The 20,424-nt window shown below is 36.4% G+C and overlaps 2 non-coding genes across 2 annotated transcripts; one reads left to right on the top strand and one right to left on the bottom strand.

Annotated features, from left to right (window-relative positions):
- Nucleotides 1-14,605: 14,605 nt before the first annotated feature.
- Nucleotides 14,606-14,712, top strand: LOC112535489. Its single transcript, XR_003079607.2, has one exon. It is a non-coding gene; the product is annotated as a small nucleolar RNA R71 (small nucleolar RNA).
- A 5,371-nt stretch (nt 14,713-20,083) lies between these two features.
- Nucleotides 20,084-20,189, bottom strand: LOC112535490. The gene has a single exon (XR_003079608.2). It is a non-coding gene; the product is annotated as a small nucleolar RNA R71 (small nucleolar RNA).
- Nucleotides 20,190-20,424: the final 235 nt, after the last annotated feature.

The following is a 20,424-nucleotide window of genomic DNA, read 5'->3' as shown; positions in this document are numbered from 1 at the left end:
CGCCCCATCATCTTAGACTTCACACTCATCCCTAGAGCTATACTAGATGTCGATGGACATGATTTACTTCTTTTCTCCTTCCTTTCAAACCACCAAAATATAAGGCTCACAAGCCATTCGATCATCATCAGAACCCAACCACTTGGCATAATATCCTCAATTCGAATGTCAACCGAATTAGGCCTTGAATAGTGGACCTTAAAATCCAATTTGCCCAAGGGCTATCCCAATAGGTATTTACATTCATACCAAGGATGTTGCTCAACTTGCCATTTCCTATAGTCAACCAAGTCTTGAATCTCATGCTTGAGACAATTGCATTAGTCCATCACATGTCCAAAAGCTTGGTGATACTCATAGTACTGACCTTTATGAGGCTTAGGACTATTCTTAGGCAATTGGGGATGGAGTTTCCCACTCTATTTTAAATGTTGGAACACGACGGATAGTAATGCTCCCAGCTTAATAAAGATTCTTTGTGGGTTATTTGGTTCGTTCTCTAGCACTGGTTCAGGTCAAGATATGTCTTCAAAAGAGTTTATGATCTCCTCTTCACTAAAATTAGGGGTGATCATGGACACTTAGTTTTGGGGTAGTTTTTGTTATAATTTGGTAAGGGTTTCTTATAGTACTAGGCTGCTCTAGTAAGTTATTTTTTCGAATCGATGAGGTCTTGGAATTCATGTTTTAGCTGGATGCAGTTGTTTGTATGGTGACTAGGTGATTGGTGGAACTTACAGTAGTTGTTGGGTTTGTAACGAGGTGCATTTGGGTTAGTTGAGTTTTTGAGAGTGGCTAGTTAGAGCATGCCATTCTACACTGACCTTTTAAAAACCTTTAAGAGTGGTTGCCTGAAGTTGGAGAACTTTCTCGGTTGCTGGATAACATTCACATCTAAAGTCCTGCTCCCTCCAGCCTAATAATTTGGCCTTTCACCGGTTTGCACAGTCTTCCTATTGTTGTATTTTATTTCTTTGACTTGAAGCCCGTCATCATACAGGTCCATGAAAGTCTTCTAGTACTTAATTAGGAAGAACATTTCATACCACCATCCTCTCAAAGAGCTTGTTCTTCATGAACCCAACATTATTCCTCCACCTGGTCAAAAAATCAGAGAAGAACTTATTTGGTTTATGCTTAATAGACTCAAGATCTTTAATTGGCACCTCTAACTTGGTATTATAGTCATATTGTTTAACAAAGGAGTTACAAAAATCACGCCATTCAGCTTTTGGAAGATTATTCCAAACCATGATACCAGTTTCCAACAGGTCTTTCTAGTGACAATAAAAATAGCTTAACAATTTGGGTCCTACTCAACTGGGTAGTTCAAATGATAGTTACATATTGCTTTAGATGAACTTTCGGATCAGCAGTCCCATTGAACTTGTTCATCTCAGGCATCCTGAATTTTGTAGGCAACTTGTCTTCACTTGTCAACACCGATTCTTTGAAATCATAGGTTGGGTCCAACCCTTTGATTTCGAGCATGCCTTGCATCTTGTCAAGCCTAGCGCTCAAGCCACTTATAGCTTCATTGGTGGCAAGGGCAGTCTTTTAGCTTGGTTTAGCATATACTCATCAAAATCCTTAAATTTTTTAGGCTCTCCTCTTTTTGCAAGGTCTTTAGCATTAGCATTGGCAGCAACAGTACTAGTTTCAATGGCAACCACAATTGGATTAATAGCAGCAATGGATTAGCTGGTGCAATTGGAGCAGTAGGTGGGGCTTGATTTGCAGCCATCCCAGCCAAAAGTTATTAGAGCTCTTCCCGAATCACACCCCTCAAATTGTCAATGAAAAAATTCTTAAGGATCTAAACATCTTGCTCATTAGCTCTTTCGTTGGCGATTTCAGATTCGATCCCACTTATGGAAGCTTGATGTCTTGGCTTTTCAAGGAGCTCTAACTCTGTACTTCATTATTTTTAGGGCTGAAGCCATTTTAGCAGTCGAGCTATAACTAAAGTCTCTAGGAGTTGTTTTGGAGGCTGACATACCAAAGTATTAATGGGTCAAGTAGAGGTATCAATAGTTAGGTTTAATCAATGATAAGAGGATGAAGGCTCTCTATCATATGCTTTTATACTAGGAAATGATAGCCATAGCGCTTAATAACAAAGTGAAATCAGGAAAGATCAAAGCTGGTGATTTGGGATTGAAGCATACGAGACATACTGCATTTGATCCAAGAGGAGAGTTCAAGCCTAACTGGGAGGGCCTGTACTTTGTGAAGAATGTCCTACCTAAGGGTGCTGCTAAGATTTCAGACTTAGAGGTAAATGAATTCTCCGAGCCTATCTACTTGGATCATCTCAAGAAATACTATGTATAAAAAGAAAAAGAAAATCAAAAAAATAGCCTGTTGATCAAAAAACCTGAAATGTGGAGCTTGAAAATCCGAAAGGACTGGTTGATAACAAGAGTTGTATCATGAGAAATAAAAATATACCCACTTGGTCCTTTACTAACTGAATAAAATTGTTTATAATTTTTATCAAACATGTATATGTCTGTTTAATTAATTTATGCACTACTAAAAAAAAGGCAAAACTAAATCCTAAGCAAAATCAATGAGATTTAAGAATATAGAACATCTTTCTTTTCTTCTCTTTGCATTTGCATCCCTAAGATTCAACAGCTAGCTCCTAAGTCCTCTTAAACTTCGCAAAACTAGGTGTGGTGGTAGCATAAAGTTGAACCTAAGTGTTGGAGTTGTTAGGTCACCTTCAGCATTGATGTTGCGCTCTCCATCTTGTTCAAGAAGTCCTGCCTCAGTTAGGACAAATTTCTAGGATCAGTTCATTTTGCCCATATTGGCGACAAAGCCTTGAAGGTGTGTAGAAAGTGGATGCTCATAACCTAAGCAAATGAATGCAGCCGCCATATACAAGAAGTGTGACATGCTTAATCTTCCATTAAGAACAAGCCCAATGGATGACTGTGTCTGGAATGCCCTTCATCTAAGAAATCCAGTTCTCATGGCCTCGAGGCAGAGCAATAGAGCAAACTTGCACATGCTTCGGCTCATACTTACCAATATTCCTTGGGATAGCCAATATTTGAAGCTTTCCACACAACCAAACCTACAAAAGAAAAAATAGAAAAATAAAAAAGGAAAAAAGCTAAAGTGAAAGCTTGAGAGGGCAACTGAAAAATAGTCTGCTAAGTCGAAAACTTGAAAGGACGGCTTAGGCAAAAGTTAAAACCATAGGCTACTATGTTAAAAACCTGAAAGGGCAGCTTAGGAAAAGTTAGGGCAAAAAGAATTAAAACAAAAGAGATTTGGTTTCATACCTATAAAAGAATGAGGCTGCCAGCAAATCATTGATGGGTTTTATACATATCTAACCCGATAACGGTTTTAGTTAAGATAACTAGAACTGGACTTGCTCTGCAATACCAGCAATTTTTAGATATCTCCCTCTCCTTGAGGAGAAATTAACATGATCTAGGCATAAAGGAAAAGGCTTATCATTCTAATCCAAATAGGTGTACCTCACCTAGTGGCATGTTGAATAACTCTACAAATTTGCCAAGAAAAGGGTCATCTAGCTTTGGTAAAGCAATTGGATGTGTAGAATCATTGGGGCCTCCAAGGATAGCAGAAAATTCTTTAATCATAGGGCATAGCTCTTGCCCATTGAATCGGCATACATGATCTTTTGTGCACCAGAAGTTAACAATCGAGTGAAGAAATATGTAGCCAAGCATGGTGTGTTGCAATGCGTTAAAGGAAGAAAGATGGAACTTCCCAAGTTTGTCCATGCATCTTCAGTTAGGGTTTTAAGGGCTTTTGCACTTCTTTATGTCATATTTGAAGCTAGAAGGAAGCAAATTCACGTATACAGGAGTTTGAAGGGGTATACGAGTATATATAGCCCCATATGCAGTGTTAAATCGGACTCTACAACTGTAAAGTCAAGCGGCTGTGTACAGAGCCGATGGGCTCAGCTCCACAGCCAATCAACTATGATATCATCAGCATGAAGATTGTGAATTTTAGGGCCTTTTGATGCATTTTTGGGTTTTGTTCATATAAGTCATATGTATGCTTGTATAGCAATAAAAAAAAATATTGAAAATGTTTAAATAATCATAAACCTGAAATTATATTAGAGTGAAATACAATATCATACAAGGAAGAGTTCTGGAAAAAGCGTAAAATGGTAGGTACTCCAATCAAAGGTCATCAAGGCTCCCTCCCGAGTTTTTTTTATCCCCTCATAAAAGTCAGCTTCAATACCTTGGGTCCATAGAGCATACAACTAAAGTGTCAAGGTCTAAATTTGCTGCTAATGGGCATCCACCTGTCCTTACAAGCCCTTGTGATCCCTTTATAGTAGAGAAAACCCAAAAGATTAGATACTGCATTTCATAACATACACACATACATTTTATATATATTTTTCTTTTCAGTTTATTTACCCTTCAATCTTTGCGGATAACGAAGAACTATCTCCTTGTGATCCCTCTTAGACCATCAAGAACTTAAAGAAAATGCTTTCAGAGAAGGTATGGAATAAAAAAGATTGGTAAAAGACTCCATATTGAAGGCAGAAATAGTTGAGTTGGAATTGAAGTCTTTGAGAGTTATATTGAAGGCAGAAATAGCATAACACTAGTGGGCAGAGTACAAATACGAACAGTTAGTTTTGGTTGATGAAAGAAGGATGAAAGCCCTGTCACATGTAGTTGTATCAGAAACGGATAGCTAGGGCATTCATTAAGAAAATAAGGCTAGGGAAGATCAAGGCTGGAGATTTAGTCTTGAAGCACACAAGACCTATTATATTTGATCTAAGAGGGAAGTTGAAGCCTAATTGGGAAGGGCCGTACTTGATAAAGAAAATTCTACCTAAAGGAGCTACTAAGATCTCGGACTTGGAAGGAAATGAGTTCTCTAAGCCAATTAATATGGATCATCTCAAAAAATATTATGTATAAAAATAATAAATAAAAAGTAGCCTGTTGATCAAAAAACCCAAAAAGGGCTGCTGAGGCAAAAATCAAGGCAATGAGAGAAAATAAATGAACTAGAAAATCTGAAAGGACTCGTTGATGATAAAGTTGTATCATGAGGAATCAAAATGTATCTATTTGGGCCACTACTGAATGAATAAATTGTGTAGAACTTTTATCAAACATAGATATGTCTATTTATTACCTTTATCATTTAACTAAAAAGAAAAACTAAGCTAAAGTCTTAAGCAAAATAAATGAGATCTAAAAAGAAGCATATGTTCATCTTCTCCTCTTTTTTGCATTTGCATATGCATCTTTAGAATCCATAGCTAGCTCTTGAATCCTCTTGAACCTCACAAATCCAGGAGAAGTGGTAATCTGAAGCTTGACCCAAGGTTCATAATTATCACCTGTGATCATATTGCCTTCGGATTCAAGGTTATACTTTATGTCTTGGCGAGGTTAGAATCTCTCCATCTTATCAAGGAAGTCTTATCTTAATGAAAAGCCTTCAAATTCATAAGGGAACTCCAAAATCTGTTGCTTTTGCCCATACTAGTGGCAAAGTCTCGAAGGTGTGTAGAAAGTGGATGCTTGCAGTCTAGGTAAGGGCACACAGTACACCATGCGCCTGACATGCCTTGTTCTCCACCAGGGGCAAGTCCAATAAGTGAGTGTGTCTGATATGCCCTTCATCTAAGAAATTTAGTCATCAAAGTTCCACGAGGTAACAACTGATCGAACGTGTTGATGTTCTTGGGGATTATTAGTATCTGGAGCTTTTCACGCAACCAAATCTACAAATGAAAGAAAAGGAAAAATAGAAAAAGAGAAAAAGAAAGCTAAGTTGAAAACTCGAAAGGGCGGCTTAGGCAAAAATAAAGTTTGCTAAGTTAAAAATCTAAAAAGGCGGCTCAGGAAAAATTAAGACAAAATCCTACTAAGTTGATAACATAAAAGGGTGGCTTAGAAAAAAGTTAAGGCAAGATAACAATAAAAGAAAAGAGATTTGGTTGCATACCTGCAAGAGGATGAGGCTGCTACCAAATGTTTAATGGGTTTTGTACATGTCCAAGCCAATAGTGGTTTCAGCCAGGATAATGGGTATAGGATCTGCTCCATGCTCCACTTGATTAATGATGCCAGCAAACCTAATATCTCTCCCCCCTGAGGATAAATCAGTAAAAATTGGTCATAAAAAGGCAAAAGCCCAGCATCCGAATCCAAGCAGGTGTTCCTCTTTCTTTCTTCTTACAACAAGAGATTAGAGAAGTAAGAGTAATTTGCTCACCAATACAATGGAAAAAGTACTTTGGCTGGGGATATGTTAAATAGTTGCATCAATTTGCCAAGAAAACGATCATCAAGCCTTGGCAAAGCTATCAGATGAGAAGAATCCATGGGGCCTCTAAAAATGGCAGAGAACTTTTCGATAATGGGGCACGACTCTTGGTCATTGAATTTGAAAACATGGTCTCTGGGACACCTAAAGTTGACAATAGAATGAAGAAACCGTCGTCAAGTGTGGTATGTTGAATGACTTTGAAGGATTAAAGAAGAAATTTTCTAAGTTTAATCCAATCATCACTACTTAGGGTTTTGAAAAGGGTTTATAGCTTTTGGCACATTTTTAGAACATTCTTTTAAACTTTGAAGAATGGAATCGTGTATGGGGAAGTATGAGGGATGTGTCAGCACCGCTTTTCTAGATCTAGATATCAAGGAAAAAATGAAAAACCTTATTATGAGAGTTATTACTTTCTTGGGTCTCGGAGGGGTGAAGGATAAGCGAGTCCAAGGCTAGGTCGACGTTAATCTAGCTGGAATTATATTTTTGAAATCAATTTGGAGCTAATTGTCAGAAAAAATTAAGTTTGCGGGTAAAAATGGTAATTTTTATAAAATCAGGGACTACAATGCAAATTTTAAGAATTCCTATATAGAACCAATCGGTTCTTCATAGAACCGATTGAATTTTGACTCCCCAATTTCATCTTTTCATATGATTTTACATCTAGATACAGATTCTAGAAGGATTCCTTGACGATAATCATTATTTTATCGATTATTACTTATATTTTAAATAAATAAATGACGTATTTGATGCGCGCTATCTACACAGGGAAAAATGCACAGATCGTATCAAGTAATAAAACGATGAATAAGAGTATCATTTCATTAGGGACCTAATTGTGAGTACTACCTTCAATTATATATAAATGTTTAGCAATCAAAATGTTATTTGGGTGTAATAATGTTTAAAAATAAAACTTTGAAAATAAAGATTTAAAACAATTGGTAAACTTATCAAGGATAAAGTCTATTTAAGTAATAAATCGCCATAATAAGTTAAGTATTTCATGAAACAAACAACAATTAATTCAAATCAATAGTTGAGTTGACATTATACAAATTTGGATTTAAACCTTTCTCAAGTGATTAAACCCCTAATTCCTAAAAGGAGGGAGATGAATCTCTTCTCAAACCCACTCACTTAGGTCATGCATTAAGATTAAGGAACTATTGAATCAAAGGATCTTGTAGATCTATCTCTAGTATCCCAATCAATCCTCAATCCTAAGATGTGGATACCCATAGCAATGGCAAACTCATTCATCGACATGTTGAAATACTTTCTTCCCAATTGAAACTTCATTATCTTACTGGTAAGATTAATCCTTGAGCCAACCTCAAAAAGTAGAGTACACAAGCACTCGAGGGTGATCTCTCTAAATGCAGGTTCAGAAATCTCAAAAAATTTCTTCCATGCCAGTTGGTTTACCTATCCTCTAAGTTGCTCCTCAAAACCAATAGAACGCCTAAATTCCTAACCGAAGTAATAAGTTAGGAAAAATTCCTTGTTGGCTAAATTTTCAAATTGTAGTCAGGAGACGTTGTCACTAAATTGCACGAATGGATGATTGCAGTTAAAAGAAACCAAAGAAGCGACCAAAGGAAGGGCTTTAGATGAAGAACTTCCACTTCTTGGATGTTTTGCTGGGATTGGTGCAGGAGTTCGCTTTTTAGATACTTCTTGGGTCCTATTGTGAAGAAGAGGAAGAGAGGAAGAAGAGTGAAAGAGAAAGAGTAAAAGAAGGGGTAAAGAGTGTTAAGAAAAAAAATGGTGTTTAGGAGCAAATGAGTGAAAAGAGATGAGGAAAAGATGATAAAATTTTTAAAGATAAAGGAGTAAGCGACGAAGGTTGTTCTATGATGAAGTGAGAAAATGAGAAATAGGCTTTTATATTTTTCATATTTTTATTCCACATGGGAAGAGACACAAGCGTGTGGCATCTTAAAAACTATAGTGTTGGATTCACACGGGTGCATCACCTCCCCGTGTTGAAGGGAAGGACTTCGTGATGTTTTGTGTATATTACAAGGATAGGAGACACATGCATGTGATCTCCCCATGTGGCTTCAGTTAGTTTTGGGGGTTTTCTCAATTTCACATGGGAGGGACATGGGCGTGTCTCCTCCTTATGTCATATGCACTAACTCTCGGCCTATTCCTTCTGCTCCAAACGGTAAGAGACACAGCTGTGTGGCTCCTCGTGTGGCGTAGAATATTATGTAAATTCATAACTTTCTTTTGAATGGAATCATGCAACTAACTTCCATGTGCCTTATTCAATTAACAATAAAATTGATAAACGAACAATTCACGTAAATATGTTTAAATCTCAAATAAAACTTGAATTGTAAGGAATTAGACTTGTAAAAAAGCATAAAGAACTAACCAAAACTAAACAACTTTACTCTAAACCCTTAACAAAACTAAAGAACAATCAACTAACTAACAAAAATATTTATTAACTAGAACTAAAAGACCAAAAACTATTCCAATTGCTTCCTTGGGCGTCCTCTCCCTCTCTTAACCTTAAGGGGTTGCAGAACCTTGTTTGGACGTCCTCATCCTCTTTTGGGTGTCGAGATGACATGATCACATTTCTTGGAACGACCTCGAGGTCTTTGGGTAGGTGGGGTGGCTTCTCGACCCTCCCAATCACTAGGTACACTAAGATCACTCTCTATACTTGCATCAGATTTTGGGTCTTCATCTGTACTGTAATCTTCATAAAGATATCTCTCTTAGTAAGCTCTCTCATGGCGCTCATTCTCCACTATTTCCTCGAAAGTGTAAGCTTGTTCATTGATTTTAGGGTATGCTCTTTGATAAGCTAATATGTCAGTTAACTCCTCCAGCATTAGATCCCAAGGTCTTCTTCTCCTATAGAATGGTACCAATCTTTTAGGGGATGTTGAACGAGTAAGGGAAAATCCTGCTTTACAAATCTATCTGAGCGTGGTGTGGGTGATCATGATCTATGCCTAGATTTAGGTGGTGACAGTGAAGGTGAAGAAGGAACATCATGCACCTGGTTTCCTTGAGTGCTCATGGCTATTAGAGAAGTATAAAGAATGAAAAATTTACAGGGAAGATAGAGGAGGTCCTATTTATATAGCAATTCCCAAGAGTTTTAGTCCTAATTGAAGTCGATAGTGCTTATTGGAATAATATCAATATTCTAGCTCTCAAAATTGAAACTAAACTCTTACTCCTTAATGAAAAGAAAAATAAAGATAATTCTAATACAACAACTAGTTTAATTCTAATTAACTGAAATTCTAAAATCTTATGGGCCTTAATTAAATTGAAATGGGCTCGAACCTATGAAAACAATTACTAAAACCTAGTAGGAGTAAGTAATGGGCTCAACTCCTTAGTCCTAAAACAGAAAGAAGAAAATAACAATAAAAACATAATTAACCAAAAATAAAAATAACAGTAAAAATAATTAAAAGTAAATAGTAGGTCACCTCCTACCAAGCGCTTATTTAACGTCCTGTTAGCTAGACGAATTTATATCTCCTCACGTTGACTCGAGAAGTTATAAAACTTCTTTTGCTTAATCAAGCTCTCATCTAAAATATAGTTCCAATCTATAGCCCTTAACTTTGAAATAACCCTTTTCAAGATGGGTCAACTCAACTGTTCCATATGGAAAATATTTACTTAACAACAAATGGGCCTGACGAATATGACTTTAACTTACTTGGAAATAGCCGAAGTCTTGAATTGAATAAGAGCACCTTATCTCCAGCTTGAAACTCTCTCCTAGGCTTAGTCCTAGCATCATGACAACTCTTTATGCGTTCTTTGGTTAGACAGGCATTCTCAAACGCATGTAGTCTCCATTAATCCAATTCATTAACCTACAATTTTCACTTCAAACCTGCACTAGCTAGATCAAGATTAATTTGTTTAATCGCCTAAAAGGCTTTATGCTCAATTTTGTCATGTAGATGATAAGATTTTCCATATACTAATCTATAAGGAGTAGTTCTTAGGGTTGTTTGGAATGCAGTCCTGTAGGCCCACATGGTATCATCTACTTTAATGGACCAATCCTTCCTAGATCGTTCTATAGTTTTCTTAAGGATCCTCTTTAAATCTATTAGTATTCCTTACTTGGCCACTAGTTTGAGGGTGATAAGGGGTAGCAAATTTATGCGTGACACCAACTCTCCTTAACACTTTTTCTAGCTGAGTATTACATAAGTGTGTACCCCTATCACTAATAATGGCCTTGGGGATGCCAGACCTATAGAAAATCTTTTTTAAGAATTTCACTACTACCCTTGCATCATTATAAGGCAAAGCTTCTGCCTTGACCTATTTAGAGACATAATCAATAGCCACCAATATATACTTATTGCCAAAATAGCTAGGAAAGGGTCCCATGATTTCTATGCCCTATACATCAAAATTTTCGCATTCAAGTATATACCGTGTTGGGGCATTTCATTATAAGATAAAATATTACCTATACATTGGTAACGACCACATTCTCGCACAAATGATTGGCTATCCTTAAAAGGAGTTGGCCAATAGAATCCTGATTCTAGGACTTTTTAAGCTGTTATACTCATCCCATAATGTCCTCCAGCTAGTTCACTGTGGCAATGACCAAGAATGCTTATAGATTTCGGCCATGTCACACACCTCCTTATTGTCCCGTTGGCACATATTTTAAATAGAAAAGGGTCTTCCAAAAAAAAAATTTCAAATCTGCAAAGAATTTCTTCTTTTGTTGATAAGAGTATTCTTTTGGAAGTTCCCTTGTGACTAAGTAATTTGCAAAGTCAGCATACCATGGTATTGAAAAATCTGAATTACCTGCTAAACTTGCTATAGCATACAACTGTTCCTCCGGAAAATGATCATTAATGTCCTTCTCAAGTAACTTCTCCAGATAGGGTTTCTCAAGGCGTGATAGATGGTCAACTGCCAAATTTTCTACTCCTCTTTTATCTTATATCTCCAAATCAAATTCCTACAAAAGTAAAACCCATTTCATCAATCTTGGTTTCACATCAATTTTAGAGAATAAATACCTCAATGCTGAATGTTTAGTGTATATTATCACTTTTGACAAAATCAAATATGATCAAAATTTTCCAAAACCAAAAATAATCGCAAGCAGTTCCTTTTTAGTAGTAGTGTAGTTCGCCTGCGTGTTAGTCATCTTTTAATAGTAGTGTAGTTCGCCTGCGTGTCAGTCATTGTTTTACTCATATAATAGATAGGCTGAAAGTGCTTTTCTTCCTCTGACCAAGAATGGCTCCAACTGCAAAGACACTTCATCACACATTAGCTCAAAGGGGAGACTTCAATCTGGCGCTACCATAATTGGGGTGTTGACCAGCTTGGCTTTTAGGGAGGTAAAGGTTACCATACATTCCTCATTAAATATAAAGTCAACATCCTTCTCTGAAAGTCTAGTAAGAGGTCTAACTATTTTAGAGAAGTCTTTAATGAACCTACAATGGAACCCTCCATGCCTAAGAAAACTTCTAATAGCTTTGACAAAGGAATGAGGTGGTACTTTATCAATGGTCTCAATCTTTACTCTATCCACCTCAATTCCTTTCTTAGAGATTTCTGTCCTAACACAATGCCTTCCTATACCATAAAATGGCATTTTTCCCAATTTAGCACAAAATTGGTCTCCTTGCATCTTATCAATACTTTCTCCAAATGCTCTAGACATTCTTTGATATGAATTTCCATGGATAGAAAAGTCATCCATGAAAACTTCCATAATATCCTCAACCAAGTTATCAAAGATAGCCATCATGCACCTCTAAGATGTGGCTGGTGCATTACACAATTCAAGTGGCATTCTTGTATACGCAAAGGTTCCATAGGGGCATGTGAAGTAGTATTTTCCTGATTCTCAAGGGCTATTGGAATCTGAAAATAGCCTGATAAACCATCTAAAAAATAGTACTTATGCCTTGATGATCTCTCTAGCATTTGATCAATGAATGGCAATAGGAAGTGTTCTTTCCTCGTGGCATCATTCAACTTCCTATAGTCGATGCACACCCCCTCTATCCTGTCACAGTTCTTGTTAGGATTAGCTCATTATTTTCATTTATCACAACTGTCATGCCTCCTTTTTTAGGCACTACTTGTACTAGGCTTACATAAAGAACTGTCCACAATAGGATAGATAATCCCAGCATCAAGAAGCTTAATCACATATTTTCTTACTATTTCCTTCATGTTGGGATTAAGACGCCTTTGAGGTTGCACCATAATTTTGAACTATTCTCCTATAAGAATCTTATGTGTGCAAAAGGAAGGGTTGGTTCCCTTTTACATCTATAATTTTCCACATTATTGCCCTCCACCTCCTCTTCAAGACTTCCAATAGCTTAGCCTTTTGGTCATCCAGTAATGTAGAACTGACTATTACTGGTAGCTTGGATCCTTCCATCAGGAAGGCATAGTCCAAAAGATCCGAAAGTTGCATGAGTTTCAAAGAAGGAGGGTCTTCAATGGAAGGCTTCATCCTCTCCTCTTTTGGCATCTCAATAGACTCGAATGACTACTTTCTCATTGGCCTTGCCACCTTAATGTAGGATAACTATTCTAAAGCTCCTGGCATCTCACATTTTTCCTGTTCCTGTACCAAACATAACTCCAGAGGATCTTTAGCAATAATAGATGAAATATAATTCATAATCTCATGCTCAATTTTATCATCACTAAAATCCATGTCATCAAGTACAAGTGGATGTTTTATAGTGTTAGGGATCTGAAATGTTACTTTCTTTTCTCTTATCCTAAGAATAAACTTACCATCATGGACATCAATAATGACCCTAGCTGTAGCAAGAAAGGGTCTTCCTAAAATAAGGGAAACATCAACAGTTTCATCCGTACCCATAATTACAAAATCCATAGAAAAAATAAACTCATGAATCTTTACTAACAAGTCTTCAATGATACCCCTAGGATATACAAAACTTTTATTAGCTAATTGAATACTCATGAGTGTTGGTTTAGGTTTTCAAGTCCCAGTTCCTTAAATAAATTATAAGGCATAACACTAATGATAACCCCCAAGTCAGCAAGTGCATTATCAACATTTAAACTACCAATAAAGCAAGGGATAGTAAAACTTTCTAGGTCTTTTAATTTCTTTTATAGTCTCCCTTGAATGACCGTTGAGCTCTTTCTGGACATTTGTACCATTGATACTTCTTCAAGCTTCCTCTTATTAGACAGGAGTTCCTTTAAGAACTTAACATACATGGGCATCTCTAATAGAGCTTTGACAAAAGATATGTTAATTTGCAACTGCTTTAAGAACTTAAATTTATAAAATTATGTATCCAATTTGTCCTATTAAAGACAGGCTAGAAAGGGTATCCTTAGTTGATATTCTCTAACAATAGGGGCAGACTTCAATGTTAATTCTACTTTATTTTCTACTTTAGCCTATTACCCATTTGTTCATCATTAACCTTCTCAATTATAGGAGAATTCTCATCTACTTTATTCATCTTAGTTTTTAGCTCTTTACCATTTTGCAATGTAATAACCTTAAGCTGCTTTTTAGGGTTGGCTTTTGTATTGCTTGGCAAACTTCCTTAAAGCCTCTCACTTAAGGGTTTTGCAATTTGTCCCACTTAATTCTCCAAAGTTTCAATCAAAGCTTGCTAGTTTCTAAGAGCAGTCTTCGTAGTCTAAAATCTTATTTTCGATGCTGATATGAAATTCTCCATCATCTCCTCTAGATTACTCCTTATAGGAGGAGCCTGCTACTGGTTTTGTTGCTGAAATCCTGGGGGTGGAGGTCTTTGCTGATTCTAATTCCCTAAAAAAAATTCAGGTGATTTCTCCACCCCGGGTTATAGGTATTGCTATAATGATTTTTCTACTGCCTAGAAGCATTTCCCATATAATCAACCTGCTCCGACTTATTGAAAGTATTATCGTTTTAGCAATCTTGACTTTGATGACCACCCCTACACCAATCATAAGTCATAATTATGCATGTCTTCTTGATGAAGACATAATCAAGGTATCCATCTTCCTACTCATAGCCTCTAACTGTGCATTTACAACTACCATAAGGTCTACCGCATGGATTCCATTCCCTTTGACTCGAACCTGCTCTCTTGGATTCTGGCACTGATAGTTCGTGACTGCCATATCCTCAATAAGATCTATAGCTTGCTTAGGAGTCTTATTGTTTAGTGATCCACCTACTACAACATTAGCAGACTCTTTACTTGCGTAATTCAGTCCATTAAAGAATGTTTGAACTTGCAACCACAAAGGTAAACCATAGTGTGGATAGCTCCTCACTAAATCCTTGAAACATTCCCAGCAATCGTATAAAGTCTCATTCTCTTGTTGAAGAAATCCTGCTATGTCATTCCTCAACTTAGCCGTCTTAGAAGGTGGGAAGTATCTCTCTAAGAATTTCTCGGCCAACTGATTCCCAGTCATAAATGCCCCAGTTGGAAATGACTTCCACCACTTCTTTGGCTTATCCCTCAATGAGAATAGGAATAGCCTTAAGCTGCTACCCCATTAATCTTGAATGTATCATAAATCTTTAGAAAATCATCCAATTGTTTTGCACTATTTGAATAATGTTGGGCTTGATCTCAAAGTTGTTTGCCGCAACATTCAGCCTCACGATACTCAATGTGGCCCCATTGAGAGTTGAACATGCATACTCTTGCATGGTTCTCTCCCTAGTTGGAGTTGCCATTCTTAACTATTCCTATTCTTAGTTTAGTTCTACTTCTTGATTATGATTCTGTAACTCTGCTACCGTTTCGGCTAAAGCTTGTTCTCATTCTTCTCTTTGCTGCATCCTAAAAGTTCTTTCCAACTCTGGTTCGTAAGTAATTAGTTCCATCGAACTAGCTCGAGTCATAGATAGATTCAAGTACCTAGAGAAAACACAAACACAGCTAAGATAAATCAAATGAAAAATAGAAAAGGGCTAAATCACTAGCTTTTGAATTACTAATAATATCACAATGGAAAAGAGTTCCCCGGTAATGTCGCCAAAAACTTGATGCACGCTATCTGCACACGGAAAAGTACACTGGTCGTATCCAGTAATACAATTATGAATAAGAGTATCGTTCCACTAGGGATCTAATTATGAGTACTACCTTCAATCGTATACTAATATTTAGCAATCAAAATGTTGTTTGGGTAGAGTAATATTTAAATATAAAACAATCTCGAAAACAAAGATTTAAAACAATTGCTAAACTTATTAATGATAAAGCCTTTTTAGGTAATACATTCCCCTAATAAGTTAAGTATTTCATGAAACAAACAACAATTAATTGAAATCAAGAGTTGAGTTGGCATTCCAAAAAATTAGGTTTAAACCATTCTCAAGTGATTAAACCACTAATTCCTAAAAGGAGGGATAGGAATCTCTTCTTAAACCCACTCACTTAGGTCATGCATTAAGATTAAGGAACTATTGAACCAAAAGATCTATCTCTAGTATCCTAGTCAATCCTTAATCCTTAATATGTTATCAATTCATAAAGAGTTATCTCTAATCAGTTTATAAAATAAATCCCAATCAATACGCCGACTTATCAATTGAAATAGATAATTAAGCAACCAAAGGGACAAAAATACTCATAGAAAAGATTTATTGCATTAACTTTGAATCAATCCGTATGGAACAAATTAGGGTTAATCAAAACACAAATAACAAGAAAATTAGTTTCTAAACATCATAATATAAAAATAAAGATTAGGGAAAGAAGATCTAAAACTATCCATGGAAGAGTAGAGATGAAAATCTTCAATCCTGGATAATAATGAAGGAATTGATGTTCTTCCTTGAGAAATGACCAATCAAAACCCTAAAATAAAAGGAAAATAAAGTTTTTAAGTGTTTCTCTCTCTAGGAAATGAAAATATGATAGAACTCTCCTAAAAGAACCCTAAAAGTTCTTTTAAAACAATCCTTTGGGTTACACGGGAAGGGCAGACGGGCATGTCCTCTTCCTGTGGCGTGCCTTGAACAAACCGCCATTGTTTGCAATTCACACTAGAAGGCCACATGGGCCTGTGCTTCCCGTGTGATACATTACTTCAATCTACCACTTACTAAACTTCACACGGGAAGGCCATACGAGCAAGTTTTTCTCCTATCGTGTAGGTATGATTCTCCATCTCTTGATAAATAAGTGTTTTTTGGGCTGATTTTCGTATATTTTGATGCAGAAACTTCTTCTTGTCGTCTAAGCTTTGCTAAATACTTAAAAAGGACTAAAAACAAACTCTAAAAAATAAATTAAACTCAATTTATGGTGGAATCAAGATAAAACAAGACTCAAAAGTATGTGCTTCTAACACTTATCAGTATTTATCTATACTTTCTAGAATTTATTCTTTTCTTTAGGGTTTCCTTTGAAACCCTACCTCTATAAATAGTAAGAGGTGTTTAGAGTTTCAATAGAAGGATCAAGAATTAAGATTGGACCGTTAGTGAAATCAAGAGAGAAGAAACACTAAGAAAGAAAGAAAAGAGAGAAAATCAAAAGAAAACAGAAAGAATTATACTGACAATTGTAGTTTATATTCTAAGACTCAAGCCACTTAAGAAAGAGTACTTTTGGAAACCTTTTTTTTTTATCGACAAAAGATTTCAGAAAGCCAGATCTAGCTCTAGATTCCTACCTAGTTTTTGATTCAACTACCTCCTTGTCGCCCGAGATTCGCAGATCTGATATCCACGGTGACAACCTAAAAGTTCCTTTCACTATACATCTGCATCAATTATAAAAATTAGTTCTTTCATTTCTCTTGTATTTTTTTATGTTATTTTCTCTTAGAAACATGATTAGAGTTTTGATATTTAATAAATATGATTAGATTAGGTGTTTTTATTAATATGCATAACAATAGGATTTTGAATCTGGTATTAAGAACTAGGTTTTTTTAGATTTGATTCTTCTGCCAATTAGGGTTTTAGATTTGATTAAAAAATATTGTTATAGGGTTAATGTTTAGATCTATTTGTTAATATGATTTAGTAATTAAGCCTAAACAAAACATTATTCTTTTTGTTTTGATAATCTTTTGTTCGTTTATAAGATTTTAGAGTTTCTTTTTTAGCTTATGTAGCTTTTATTTTATTATTTTTTATCCATTTTATCTCATTCTTCTTAATTTCTAACACCCGTGCATGTGAAATTCGGCTCTGGAGTGTGAGATTGTGCTGGTGAATAAAGGAAAACCGATAGAAATTTGCCTCTAGCCTTTAGAGTGGACCGGCTCTTCATGTATAGCCGGTCGGTTGATCAAGCTGTAAATTTTAATTTTTTGAATTTTTAGCATATTTCGATGTATTCTTGGCCTCTATCTAGTTTTAGGTCTTTCCGGTTTTGCAATCATAATTGTAGACAGGTTGTAATTAGGGTTTTTCTTTCTGCTCTGTCTTTTTTTGTTTCTGTTTATTATATGTTAACCCAATACATGATTAAGTGATTGGTTAATAAAAGTGGGCCACATAGACTTAGGTGTAAGAAATGATCCAACATGAATTTGATAGTCTAATAGGCTAATCCACCTTAATTAGTCCTAAACTCTAAAATCCAATTAGAGTAGTGATGTGCATAAAATATACACGTCTAAATGGGGTTTTTAAGATTGATTTTATGTACATTTGGATGTGAATTGGTCTCAACACTCAAACAATGCGTCTGTTTGTGTGCATTAGGTCCAAAAGAAGTCAAAAAATGATAAAAGGAAGAATTGGAGCATTATTAGACGTCAAAGCTGTCGAAACAAGCTTAGTTTGCGCATATGGAAGCTGAACACGGCCGATTTGGTTTTAACACTAGCCGTGTTCCCAACACGGGCACCAAAATGGGTTGTGTTGGATGCATTTGACAAAAGAAGCGTTAAAGAGCACGACCAGAGAGAGTAACACGGCCATCAGCACAGAGCCGTGTTCCCAACACGCCCACCAATACAGGCCGTGTTCCCAACACAGGCATCAACACGGCCATGTTCACGGCAGCTGGACAAATTAATGTAAAAAGAAAGAAAATAGGAAAAGGGAGAAAAAGACTAGGGTTAGAACGTCCCAAACTCATCTTTTTCTCTCTCTAAGGGTTTTCTGAGTTGGAACTAAGGAAAAAGGAGACTTGGACCAAGGTTTCAATTGGATTCTCTTGGAAGATCAAAGATTGGCGAGGATCATCAATTGGTTTCAATCCGAGTAAGAGGAACAAGAATCGATCCAAGATTGGGCAAAAGGAATTGGAGCTGTTTACTCTCATCCAAGGGTGTATTCGGGTTTCTCTACCTTTACTCATTTTTGTAATTGAATTCTTGTGGGTTGTGATGATGAACATGATTAGCTAAACTTGTTAACCCATTAGGGTTCTTTATCTAGGGATTTTTATACTTCAATTTTTAATTGAATGTATTGATTATCAATATTGGTTTGCAATGAAAGTGTTTATTGATTTGTTCTTCATATCTTGTTGAATGATTTTTGAAATTTGAATGATTTTGAGAAAGACGTTTAGGTTTGGATTGTCCTTTGCAACCTAGAATTGAATTCGCCTAGAGATAGGGTGTTCGTTCTACCGGATTGAGAATTAATAACTCTCAATAGTGTTAAATGGTACATAATGCTAATTTGGATAATTAGAGTTAGGAAGAGATTTCAACCTAATTAATCTAAGTTAAGATGTTAGTGTCCTTGAGAAAGGCGTTAATTGCGTAGAGATTTCCCCACGGAAATTAAATTCAATCAATCAATTCCACTTTTAGTTTCCATTCCCTAGAGACAAGAATTCCCAAGGGGTTATTCCTTTACTTGAATTAATCTTTCCCTAGTAGACGTAGTTAGACAACAATTAGAGTAGCTATTAGTTAATTTAGGAATTATTCATCAACGCCATTTTTTAGATTAGATAATAGAGAAGATTGAGTAGGTTTAGGTTCACACGTTCTTTGGGGAATATGACACTTGGTACTCACCGTTAGCTATACTCCACCGATAGGTACACTGCCTTAGGTCGTAGTCTTGCTTGACTTAGCAACCATCAAGTTTTTGGCGCTGTTGCTGGGGAATGGTTTTCTGTGAACTAAATTGAAATTTTGATATTTGTTAGTCTAGTCATTTCTCTTTTTTGTTTATAATTTGTTTTCTATGTATAGTTTTTGTTCTTATCTTGTTTGTTGGTGTTGTTATTCTTTGTTGTGCTTAGGTAGTTTATGACAAAAAGCTCTAATCCTAATCTTACAGAGCCTTTACCTGAACTCGAGCGCTCTCTTAGATTGCTAAGGAGGCGTATCTAGGCAGTAGAGGAGGAGATTGAAGCAGAGATTCCTATTCGTGAAACTAGTGAGATGGAGAACCACAATGCAAATGGAGGTGATGGTGAAAGGACCATGTATAAGTTTGCTAGGCCTTCTCTAGCAGGGACACAAACTCGGATAGTGAGGCCTCCCGTGGTGGCCAATAATTTTGAAATAAAGCCGAATGTAATCCAGATGATCTAGAATACGGTGCAATTTGGAGGATTGGCGAGCGAAGATCTGAACGAGCATATCACCAACTTCTTAGAGATATGTGATACCTTTAAGATTAATGGAACAACCGATGATGCCATACGGTTGAGGTTGTTTCCTTTTTCCTTGAGGGATAGAGCGAAAAGATGGCTGCAGTCCTTGCCACAGAAAACGATCACTACCTGGACTTTTTTGGCTGAAAAATTTTTGAATAAGTATTTTCCTCCTGTTAAGACTGCTTAAATGCGAAATAACATATCTTCTTTTGTGCAGGGTAAAGGAGAATCGATGTACGAAGCCTGGGAGTGCTTCAAGGACATGTTAAGGTGTTGCCCACACCATGGTCTTCCTCTCTGAATGCAAGTGCAGACATTCTATAGTGGCATGAATACAGCCACTAGACAAATGGTAGATGCAGCTGCAGGGGGAGTGATGTGCGTAAAATACACACATCTAAATGAGGTTTTTAAGATTGATTTTATGGACATTTGGATGTGAATTGGTCCCAACACTCACCCTATGCGTCTGTTTGTGTGTATTAGGTCCAAAAGAAGTCAAAGAATGATAAAGGGAAGAATTGGA

The sequence above is a fragment of the Ricinus communis genome, chromosome 4 (assembly GCF_019578655.1).
Source record: "Ricinus communis isolate WT05 ecotype wild-type chromosome 4, ASM1957865v1, whole genome shotgun sequence".
Classification (NCBI taxonomy): Eukaryota; Viridiplantae; Streptophyta; class Magnoliopsida; order Malpighiales; family Euphorbiaceae; genus Ricinus; species Ricinus communis.
The sequence above is the reverse complement of the archived record's forward strand: the minus strand, read 5'-3'. Positions and strand labels throughout refer to the sequence as shown.